The sequence below is a fragment of the Sprattus sprattus genome (assembly GCF_963457725.1).
Source record: "Sprattus sprattus genome assembly, chromosome: 10".
Lineage (NCBI taxonomy): Eukaryota > Metazoa > Chordata > Actinopteri > Clupeiformes > Clupeidae > Sprattus > Sprattus sprattus.
This window is the reverse complement of record NC_137908.1, coordinates 30,555,204-30,567,804: the sequence shown is the minus strand read 5'-3', so window position 1 is coordinate 30,567,804 and position 12,601 is coordinate 30,555,204.

Sequence of the window (12,601 nt, the reverse complement as noted above, 5' to 3'; positions counted from 1 at the left end):
ACACTGAACATAGTTGACTTCCTTAAAGGCAGCATATTGTTGATTGACTGTTGCTCAAGAGAGATTGGGGCAAATCATGGTATCTCTAAAGTGTTTGTCTCATGTGTGTGTTCACACTGGCTTGGGAAATAGAGAACCATTCTCTCCAGACAGGAGAGCAGGAGCAGACAGCTGCTAGCTAATCTTTGTTTGTCTAATAGAGTCCTGTGCAACAGAGCACTGTTTAAGGGTTTCAAGAGGTCAGTAGACAGAATCTCCACTTAAAAAAACCCATGCATAGCATTAGCATAGTAGCCTAGAAGGGCCCAGTTTTCACAATTTACTTTTGCTGTACTCTAAAATGATGTTAGATTCATGTCATACTTGTAACTACTATTCAGGATGGAATAGTGGCCATGTTTGGTGTGTATTGAGAGCCTGGGGGAACAGACATTGCACCATCAGTAAACGGCAAATATAATTGATCTGATATTATTGATTCATTCCAGGACAAGGTTAAGTGAACTCAGTTCTGCATCACTATGCCCTAGGTGAAGTTATCTAAAACATTACAGTGTTTTGGGGGGAGCAGCAGTCTCTCTGGATGATGAATAAACTGTGTACTTTTGTGGCTAAAATCATAGAGCAAACATAGGCAATGCTTAAGGTACAGGTTCAAGAAGCACTAAACTTTTAGTTGCATTGAAGAAAAGCTTGAGCGCACTTAAAGTATATATTATTATCATACCACCATTATAATATCACCGTTATTTACTTGATGATCAAGTCAAGACTTAATTCTGTTGAAACAAGACAAACAATTTTCTTCTTTTTCCCAGCCACACTTTAATAACACTCACAAGTCAGTTGCTTTTTAACGGCTCATCATAGTAAGCTGCAGCAGCAGTACATTACTGTACGTAAATGTTTATATATCAACAAATGACACCACTTAATATCAGTCATTTCATTTTCCCTCTGGGCAATGCAAGCCATTATGTGGCCATGTCAGAAGTCCTTAAATAACTGAGCCTCCAGTCTTTATGTGGTTAATGCCCTTACAAAAAGCCACAATTTTATCACCTGTTTTTCCTGTTGTTTGGCTGCTTCTGGTGGTGTCTGGGTCAGAATGATAAAGAGTTAGAGTAAGAGAGACAGAGAAGAGAGACAGAGAGAGAGAGGGGGAGATAGAGAGAGAGAGAGAGAGAGAGAGAGAGAGAGAGAGAGAGAGAGAGAGAGATAGAGAGAGAGAGAGAGAGACCTCACATACGCTTTTTTTCTCTACGGTTAGTCTAGAGTTCAGCTGACAGGATTAAGTGTTTGTGTGTTTGCTTGTGTTTGTTTAAAGGATAGTCTTCCTCAAGTGCTTGAATACATTCTGAAGGTTACACCTTGAAGAGCTTGAGATCTTCTGAGAATAAGAGTATGTTTGAAGACTTGAAGTTGTTTTGCTTGACTTCGGCTTGGCTTGACATGTTCATATTTACAATGTTTCCCTTACATGAATTCACTATTTCATTTTATTTTATGTAAGAGGTGAGTGTATGAATATCAGGCAGGCTAAAAATAGTTGTTAATTCCTTAACCAGGCCCAGGAAAGTCTGTGGAACATTCATGAATAGATCTAAGAGAAAAATAAAACTGAAACATTGCAAGGAATCAGTTGACATATATCTGTTGACCTTTGACCCGCATATCTGTTCTGTGTGGGTTGAAACAGTATGTGATAGTAAAGCAGCAACAGTGACACAGGATTAATAGTGGCTTCAAAATAATGAACTTCTGTCAATCCTAACCAAGGACAAAATAAGCCACATTTTCGAGTCATTGTCTGACTGCAACATACCCAACAATCTGGCTGCACAGAGGGGCTTGTCTGGAACTGAGAAACTGTACCATGTTGATTGGCTGGGATTTCTGATGGCTCTGTCCGAGCCTCTACAGTGCTTTCCCATTTACAAGACCAAAACTGTGTATGAACACCTAAGGTTTATGAAGAGTAAACACTGAACAGACAGCAAAATGACTGTGCGGAGCAATTCATTGAATTTGACCTAAACTGTGATTAGAATTGCATTCCTTAAAGGAGGTATTACAGTTTTTGTGTAGTTCACTAGTTTTGTCTAAATAAAATTATAAAATACTTTTCACTAATAAAAAGTTGGCTCCAAATGCTACTTTTACATTTCTACAGGGTTACTTTCTACATAAATGGTAAATATTACAGATAACAATGTTCCAGTAAAAGACAAACAGAAATGACCATGAAAACAAAATCCAACTGTTAAACTGCTAAAATGAGAAGACTGAAAGAAAAAAGCACAAATACAAATTTCAAAACCACTATGAAATACATAATGTATTTCATAGTGGTTTCGAAGTTTGTATTTGAGCCTAGTTTCACTGTTTCACACGAATCGAATCTTTTAATTCCGTAAGGATGGAGCCTGGTAACGAGAGATTTGCGTTAAGACGGAGCCACCAGATTGGGTTGAACGGGCTGTAGTACACTGTTGGTGGCGCTTTAGCTTAGAAGTAAAGACAACACAGCACACGGTAAAGGAGCACAGCACACGGATAAACACATTACACAAGACATTCAAGCTCCAATTAGCAACATTACATTATGGTGGTTAATAAAATCAGTAGTCAGACTAAAGGTTATGCGAAAATGAATTCTATTTTCTATTAATAATAAAGAGTTTGGAACAGTACAACATGACATGTCTGTCATCCCATTTCCCATGAGGCTTTGCTCCGACCATTTTTCATCAATTTATGAATAAAAAAGCTAATTAAATCGCTGGCCAATTTATATTTGTGGTAATGAAAGTTATGTAACGTCTGAATAAAAATAATTAGATCAAGATAGGAGGCTAAACAAAACTCAGTAGGCTGGATTAATGAGAGTGAGTTCGAGACACACCATGAGTGCGATGTAAAGTGACAACAAGTGTTACGCTGGGTGTCCACGGTACATATGTCTTGCGTTTAATCGCTATGCGACAAGGGTTTGGCTGTAGCAATGTTGAAGTATATGAAACTTATTAGTAGCTAGCTAGCTAGCCACTATGTGCTCCAATGGGTTTTCGGTTAAAGTTTTCGCGGCAAGCTTACAGTAATAGTTCAGAGTTCAGTTAAGATGTTGCGCTGATAACTTTAACTAAAAATTTGTGTATCTAAACCATATATATCAGCCAGTTCAATCATGAAAACGTTGTATGTAACTTATTTAGCAGCTAGCTAGCTAGCTACAATGTGTTTTCAATGGGTTTTCGGTCAAAGTATCAGTGGCAAGCTAACTAATAGTTGAGAGCTTAATTTAAGACCCACAATATTCTGTTTGACCTCACAGCATTCGTGTAGCATATAAACAACAAACCGAGTCGATTAGACATTTAAAAGTCATGTAGATAACCTTTATTCACATAAAATATGTCCCGGTAACTGAGTCCCGAGACTCCGCCATCTTGTTGCGATATTTTTGATTACTCCCGCCCCTATGAGCTACGTTGACTTCCAAATCACACACACACAAGTCGCATTAATTTGCATAGAGTTAAAAAATCTCCAACTTTCAGCAGCCAGCAGAGACGACTTTTTCCTCAGCAGACAACAGCAGGCGACATATCGCTTCCATTCTATCCCAATGGTATTTACTAAAACTGCCTGGCGAGCGAGCGTCTCTAATTTGCGGGCTAAAAGCACGTCTTAACCAGGAAGCGCATTTCCATTGAGTCTAGAAACGTTGATATGGCAGCAGTTATAAGAGCAAGTCGAAGAAAGAAGACAGAGACAGCGCACAGAAAGAATTTTTTTCAACTCGTACCACACTTTTTCAGTTAAGCGAACCACAAATCATTAGACGGTACAGGTTTACCAGCCACGCAATACTTCAATTACTGGACCAGATCAGAGATGACATCGAACCCTCCACCCGGCGATCACATTCCATTCCATCAGTAGTTAAACTACTGGCAACATTTGCAAATATTGGCCTCCGGATAATTTCAAACAGTTATAGCATTTGCAGTTGGTATATCTCAGCCTTCACTCAGCCAAATATTCACCCAGGTACTCCACGCATTGCTACGGCGCACTGGTCAATATACATTTCCCCACTATGATAGCTGAAATTAAACTTTCCGAACGTAATTGGAGCCATTGATTGCACCCACATGCAAACAGTCCCACCTTCAATCCACGAACACATTTACCGAAACAGAAAGCACACATATTCAATGAATGTCCAGGTCATATGTGATGCCAACTACTTTATTACTAACATGGTAGCCAAATACCCTGAATCTGTCCATGACAGTTTTATCCATGATTGAGCAACGGTGATTTTGGAAAGGCCTGGCTACTTGGTAAATGTATTTGTTTCAGTGGGGATATATTGTAGTGAACCCATGTCCCTTGTAGAACCATGTATGTCTCGCCATGTACACATCTATATTGTTATAATAGACAGTTTATGCATTAATGCCACCAATAGCATATTCTTTATAATCGTGTTCTTTTAAACATCTCGCTGTAGGTGATGGCGGGCAGAACAACAATATAACCGCGTGCACATTGAATCAGGTTCAGTGATTGAGTGAACGTGAACCAATATATCTATCTCCTCTTCGCTGAACCTTAGTTTTTTCTTCCTCGAATCTCCATGGTGGCAGTAACTTGCAGGCGATTTCTCCCGTCTTTTAACAGTGCGCTAAATAATGATTGCCCAGCGCGGATCTGGTTTGATAAATACCACGGAAAATGCGGAAAAACACTGTGCGTTAATGTGCGCCTGGCAAAGGCGCAGATTAAGCTGCGGTTGCAATGTTAGTAAATCAGGCCCTTTAAAGGGCGGAGTAAACACAGACTGCCCAGCGCGGATCTGGTTTGATAAATACCACGGAAAATTCGGAAAAACACTGTGCGTTAATGTGCGCCTGGCAAAGGCGCAGATTAAGCTTCGGTCGCAATGTTAGTAAATCAGGCCCTAAGAGTTTTAACCAGATCAGAAGAATGTATTTTCCTTTCATCAAACTACAAATCTGACACGACACTCCCGCAAAAAAAAAAAAAAAAAAACCTAATTCAGTCTGTATTGACTGCCATCTTTCAAACATGTGAAAGCAATGACTTAATCAGATTTTTACAAACAAAGCCAAACGTAGAGGCCTTTTGTCAAAACATGATTTAGAAAAACTCATATATGCCCTTGTCTCCAGCCAAGTTAATTACTGCAATCCACAGGCCTTCCTAAAAATGACTATGGGTTGACATCTAAGCTTTCTACAGAAACAGAGACTAAAACTTTAACTACAGAAACTGTAAAAAAAAAACAAAAAAAAAAACAGTTAGTTTTCTACAGTGTCTTTGCAGTTATTGAGGTAAACAGACACAGGTCTCTCTCTGTATGGATCCTTTCCATGTTGTCAGACACTTATAACATTATAACCCAGTAAGTGGCAAAAACAAGCGGTTTACTTTGAGGCTTTAAAGCACTGCTGCTTTTTTATAAATCACTAAATGGGAAAGGACCAAAAAACTACTGTCAGAACTTAACACGGTTAAGCTATGCTATGCTGCTCAGCTCTGGAACCAACTTCCTGTATTTCCTTCCCAGTTTCAAATCTAGACAAATGTAGACCAACTATTCTCAGATGCTTTTTGTTAACTGTTCTAATACTTTTTATTTATTGACTTATTTATTTTGATTTCTGCTTTGTTCTTTTAGCTGCCTTTCTTATATCTTATTTTTCTATGTTCTGAATACATTTGAATGAACTGTGTTGCCTGTAGTACTATAGTTGCCTATAGTGCCTATATGAACTTGCCATGCCTATAGTGTGTTTGATTGACTTATTGAAAGTTTATAACCCTATGTGTGCATCCGTAACTTCATATCCTCCACACACAAACAGGGGTGAGTAGAGGATTATCAAAGGCCACATTAAAGTATCTTGTGGGTCTCAGGGTAAATCCATGGGCACTCTTGAGAAAACATTTCAACCACACACACTCTTTGTACTATGAAAGCTTTAAAGCGCATCTTCAAAGGGATTTATTTATCGACTAATCTCAACAGACTTGTGCAGTAGAGGTGATCCTATTTCTTTTTGACACACATGGGAAAGTGCTGCATCTCTCTGCATCTTGTTTGCACTTCTGTTTGTTTGAATCTTTGAGTGTTGTTTTTTTTGGTCCATACCAACCTCAGTCCCCCACCTTACTCCAGCAAACATTAGCTTTGTCAGATTCATCAGAATTAGGAGAGTTTGCTGGAAATTGTTCCATGTTTATAGGACACTTAGACCCATTATACATTCAGCTAGTTCATGCTGATCAAATAGCCATCTGATAGTCAAACAAGGCAATGTATAAATATACCCAAGAGTCACTGCAGACAGACCTCCGATTGCCCAGACCACTTCAGGATGTGACTTGAGATGCATTCTAGCCAGACATTGAAAAACTGAAAAGGCATCAGCCTCTCTCTCGCTGTTTAAGGTTTACCACTACAAAATCAATCCAAATATGTAATCTGTGCTTGGCCCAATTACCACACACAGACACAGGTGGACAGTAGAGGAAGCAGCATAACTTATCATTACTTTTCCCCCGGGACAACATGTAGTCACCCACCAGTAACCTGCGTGTCAGTACATGTGTAGATTTCTGTTTACAATTACCTCTTGAAAAAGACGTTGGTAACGCTGCTAACAGTAAAGTGTTGCTATAATGGCTGTGTAAGCACAATTAACTCTATTCAATACTCTAAGGAGTAAAACTGCATGTCCACATCTATAATTATATGACTGACTTCATAACTGTCATAACCCATTGACTGACTGTTATGACTGACTGTCATAACCCATTTTAAATATCAACTATTTCATCTCAGATGACTCAACTTAGGCATAGTTCGAATGTGAATGAAAAAGATCTGTTATATGTAGACTTACATGGATATTTTCATGACTCAGAACTTGATGTAGATATCATCATGCAGAATTTCAACTAAAAGAAAATGGAATTGTAGATATTTCTCAGATATATGTAGATAAGTAATTGAGAGCAGGCTCGACTATTTCATTCAAATTTATCTCATCTCATTTGTATTTAGGATGTCTTATCATGGTAGATATACTGTAGATATAGTTATAGGCCTTCCTTTATTGTAAATAATTGTAATTATTGTGAATGATTCCACAAATAAACTGTTCAACGTCTGAATAAGTATGCATATAGCCAGTATTTAACATTACACTAGTACTTTTAATAATGACGTAATAGGATATGTATCAAAATACATTAAGTTACTTTATGCATTTACTCCAGTGTTACGTATTTAATGTCTGTCACATCCATAGCATTTCGTTTACCTTATCAGAACTATCACTCAGCAATTATGGTTTGTCAACTATAATGACCTATTTGTATTACAGTAATAAGAAGCCCTTTTCAATTCACTTAAAAAATATTGTGCAGACTTTAAATGAGTAACATGTTGTGATAATGGCTGAGAATTGTTTTAAAGTTTTTTTTAAGAGTAGGAGTGCAATGAAATGCCCTCAAGCTGGAAGATAACGTCTGATACCTGAGCCCTGTCCTTGCCCCACCTCTCCTCTGACAGTTAGCCATGCAAACATGGCACCACTGTTTACCATCACCGGTGCTGGAGAAGTCAGAGAGTTCATCTTCCCACAGGACTTTACAGAAGAAGAAGATCTCACTCTTTCATGCCCCCACACACAGACATGTGTGGAAACACACAGGCACACAGATGCTGCACAACTCAGTACATGACCTGATTTATCAGTGCTTCAATCTACAGGATTCTCTCAGTCCATCTCTCTCTCTCTCTCTCTCTCTCTCTCTCTCTCTCTCTCTCTCTCTCTCTCTCTCTGTAGCCTACAGTTGGTGCTTTTAGTTGTAACTCGATAATGTGACTACACACCATAATTCCTTTTGTGTTCCTATCGATATTCAGACTTCTTGTGATACTTTAATCTAGTACGGATTGCTATCTATCATGGTTCATAACGGCCAACTGCGGCCAAGCAGCATCTAGAATAAAATCTGAGACAAATTGTAACTCAGCTTCGGCCTTTGTAGTCAAGAAATTTCTGTATTAATAAGAAGGTATTCACAGAAAAATAATTGTACAGTTCTGAGCACCCTGAACATGCTGTGTGTGTGTGTTTTTAAATATAGATCTAATGGAAAAGATGGCAAGACAGACATAACGGCTCAAGGGCATACTTTACCTTCCACATGGGCACAAGAGCGTAATGTGTTTACCTCAACACATTGTAAGTACTCTCATAGGAACATATTGGTTGACACTATCTAGCCATGCTGGAAGCGATAGACCTTTCTCATTTGCACTGTGGCCAGTTAGTATCAACCAAAGGCATCTGCTAAAGAAAACAGTGGGGTTATTCACAGTGATACGGTCATATTGGCTAACAGACTCTCAGCAGAAAGAGAAGGACAGAGCCAATAGCCCTCCCAGACAGAAAGAAAGAGAGAGAGATGGAGGGGGGGGGGGGGCAAGCGACACCCAGCACATCAGATCACTGTTGTCTTCCTCGATTTGACAGGCAAATCCACTTTGTCTTGACTCCATGGTAATCTCTGATCTGGGTGCAAGGCAGGACTGCTCGAGTGGAAGGCAAACTCCAACCCAACACCCCACCAAACGAGATCCTTTGTGAGAGTCAGAGTTATCTCTGCATCTCCCCCCAGGTGGGAGAGCTGTGGTCTTTTCAGTTGACCCCCAAACTCTTTATCTTGTCCAGCAACCATTTTTGACAAGTCGTGCTAATACCTTTCAATTTGAACAACTTTTAGTATAGATTTAATATGCAGGACATGATATTCAACTAATGTTTTGAGGGATGATAGAGGGATGAAACCCTTACACATTTTAAAAAGTATTGTAATTTCATTCTGCAAGATCAACCTTCATTTTCTTTTCCTACACCTGAGTAATCTACCATGTAAAGCAAAACCATTGACATCTCTTGTTTCTGTCCTTTACGCACTGTGATGATACACTGACACTGGGGCAGCTGTGGCCTACTGGTTAGGGTTTAGGGCTGGTAACTGGAGGGTGGCTGGTTCGATCCCCGACCAGTAGGAAAAATGTGGGTGGGGGAAGTGGTAGAGCACTGCTCTCCCATGCCCACATCCACGGCTGAGGTGCCCTTGAGCAAGGCACCTAAACCCGATCACTGCTCCCCGGGCGCCGCTGAAGGCAGCTCACTGCTCCGAGTTAGTGTGCTTCACTACCCTGGATGGGTAAAATGCAGAGACTAAATTCAGAGTGTGTGTGTGTCACTATCTCTGTCGTTAAAACAGTCCCTAGGGCTCCATTTCCACACAAGCCCTTTTCTCTCTGGAAGGTGAGGTGTTTGCTGGAGTCATTGGAGCACCAACAATAAGGGTCATATTTTGGCTTCTACCAAAATACAGAGTTCATGATGAATGCAACAGACAGACACAACGAGGAGGGAAAGAATGGCCATTACATTATTCATTTCAGTTAAGTGTGTGTTAAGTGAGAAACAGGAAGAAAACAGGAATCATGTTGCTAACATGATTGTGTGTGTGTGTGTGTGTGTGTGTGTGTGTGTGTGTGTGTGTGTTTGTGTGTGTGTGTGTGCAACAAAGAAAGGCATATCCTTCTAGTTTCACACTCATTGGCTGTGGTACCCTCATATTCCCGTTCCCCCTCCATCTCGCAATCTCCTTTGAATTTATAGTGGCTGCCGACTTACTCATCTTTAATAAAGGTATGCCTCCCCGATCATTTCCTCTCTGACGGATGGCGAGAGCATGAAAAATGTGAGTATCAGCAAAACGGGAAGTAAGCTGGATAAATCCTCCAGCTCCGCTGCTCTCTCTCTCTCTCTCTCTCTCTCTCTCTCTCTCTCTCTCTCTCTCTCTCTCTCTCTGGGGTGATGTGTGTAGCCTCAAATGCATACATCTCAGACTCTGACCAAGATATATAAAAAGAAGCCAGAGATAAAGAGAGAGGGAGCAGGAGAGAGAGAGAGAGAGCGAGGGAGAGAGAGAGATGGGTGAGGGGGAAGAGGCAGTGAACTGCTTCTCAGGGCATACTAGGAGAAAACTGCTTATGTGGTGTTTCTCTGCCACGCCCAGTTTTAAAAGCCAATACAAAAGATGAGACGAAAGATGTGCTTCATCTCAGAACCACTGACTTCTCTGCACACCACTAATTTTCACTGTGTGAGAGCACAACATCCTCCTTTCTCACAGCTATAAATTGTGAACGGAAATGGCAGAAGGCCTACTGTAGCCTTACATCATACACACTTATGTAGTCTAATTGAATGGTTCTTCATGTTGATCAAAGCAATAATGTCTTCCCTTTAACCACACAATTGTGTTCCATCTAGTAATTATTCGAGGATAAACACTAATTCTTTGAGGTAAATGCGTTATGTAGAGAAGGATATCCTACAAATGTAGAGAACAGAGATAGATTGGGAGAAGAACTGAGGGCAGGCGGCGCGCAACATTATTATTCTTCCCGAGCAAAACACTACTCCGGCGTTAGATTCCACTCTGCAGTCCGTTCAATCAATGCGAGGCAAGTTGTGCTGAGGTTGCAGGAACCCTGTGCGCGCAGCTAGCGTACCCCTCCTCCAACGTTTTCAAACCACCGAGCCCCTCTCCAACAGCCATCCAAGCGCATTAGAGGCCACGGCTCGTCCACAATTAAGACTAGTCCCTCCGTATGAGATGTCAGTCCAATTCGTTTTCCCCCACCGAAAACCATATTATACAGAAGGTACAACCTACCCTTCAACAAGATTCAAGTTCACACGACGGGAGGAAGAGAGCGCTGCTGACAGTATTGACAGGGCTCCGGGGAGATGGATCGGAGCTTTAGACTACACCTAATTGTCGTATTATTGTATTAACATAGCAATTATTCCTTCATGGCACCTCAAAAACTGCTGACTTGGTCCGGAAGGCTACGTATGACTCGAGCTATTAGTAAATAAATGACCGCTAAATGAATTCGGGGTCGTAATTGTCTTGGAAAGCTTTCAAGGCGCCCCGCGTTTACATTTGCTTTATTGAATGTGAAAATGATTCAAACCTGGAACCCTAGAGTAAATTAGTAAACTGTATTTGTATATTGACTTTGACTTTGCATTATAGGCCTACAATACCTAATGTGTTTTGTCTGGTGCAGAACTCCTGTGCAGAGACACAAAAAGATAGGCTACTGCTCCCCTGAGGTGCAAAAGTGTAATAGCAACTTATGGAACAAGATGTTAATTTTCAGAATTAGAAAATAAATACAATTTCAACAAGGCACAGAAAAACCTTTACGCTCACCTTCATAATAATTTTTGTTATCCTTATCATGGTTTCAGTCAAAGCTTGGTTTAAGCGTCACCATGCAGGAAACGCACAGGATTCCACCGGCAGCAGTTACCACCGCGATTTATGTTCGTTTGTAATTCAAAGACAAATGTTTCGGCGAGTCAGGTCATTGGTTGAATTATCTGAGATCTTTCTCGTTTAATTAAACCAGTAATTGACCCTCCGCGGACTGATGATAGTAATGCAATTACCCATGAATCCACTCAAACGGCTGAACCCACCCCATAAACTACCAGAGACTGGATGACCCTCCAGGCAGAGTCAAAAATAGGGCCTTATCATACCTGTTCAGACCTGTGGGTTTAGACCTCCATATCAAGCAGTTGAAAATTCCTTTTCTGGATTTATGAGGTCGTATCATTTCATTGTAAATTATTTCACATTCAACATTTTATCAATTGTCTGTCTTTGTTTAATTAAACATTTTAAATGGGGACTAGTTTGCCTTCTTAGTAAATGTCTTAGAAGTGCTTTGATTTGATATTTATTTCCCAACTTTACTGAGCTTCTAGTCTTCAGTTACTCTCTCATACTCATACACACACACACTTTTTCTCCATCTCTTTTTTTCCCCAGTTGTGACACATCAGTTTTGCTCCTTACTTTTCATTGCCCTGTTTAATAGCTCAATCTATGTGATCATTTGAAAGCCTTTCGGAAGACATGTGAGTAGGTAATGGATGACTCTGCAAATCAATACCCAGTCAATGAGAGGATAGAGCTGCTCTGAAACAGAAGCCAGGATGGCTCTCGTCAATGAGCAAGAACACATGGAATAAGCTGTCTGATTGCTTCTGTAATGTTTACCACTTTTAGCTAAGAATTTGCCAGTAAGAAGAAGGGTAAAGGGATCAGTCATGGAATTCTGCAGCCAAGGGAGGAGAGTGTCATTTGTAAGCATGATTACACTCTTGTAATTGTGCCCTTTAAATTTATTCGTAATAAAAGTAGGCTGTGTATGCACGTGTGCGTGCGTGCATGTGGTTGTGTGTAGTTGTGCCCATATGTGCAACGTGCAATTTTTTTATCATCTAATCATAAGCATAAATATTGGGTTTGCATAAGACAGGTTTATCACCAGTTCACCAATAGGCCTTATCCTGTCTTACAGTTGCACACACTCCACCACACATACACACACAAACACACACACATACACACAAACACAAACACACACACACACATATACACACACACACAC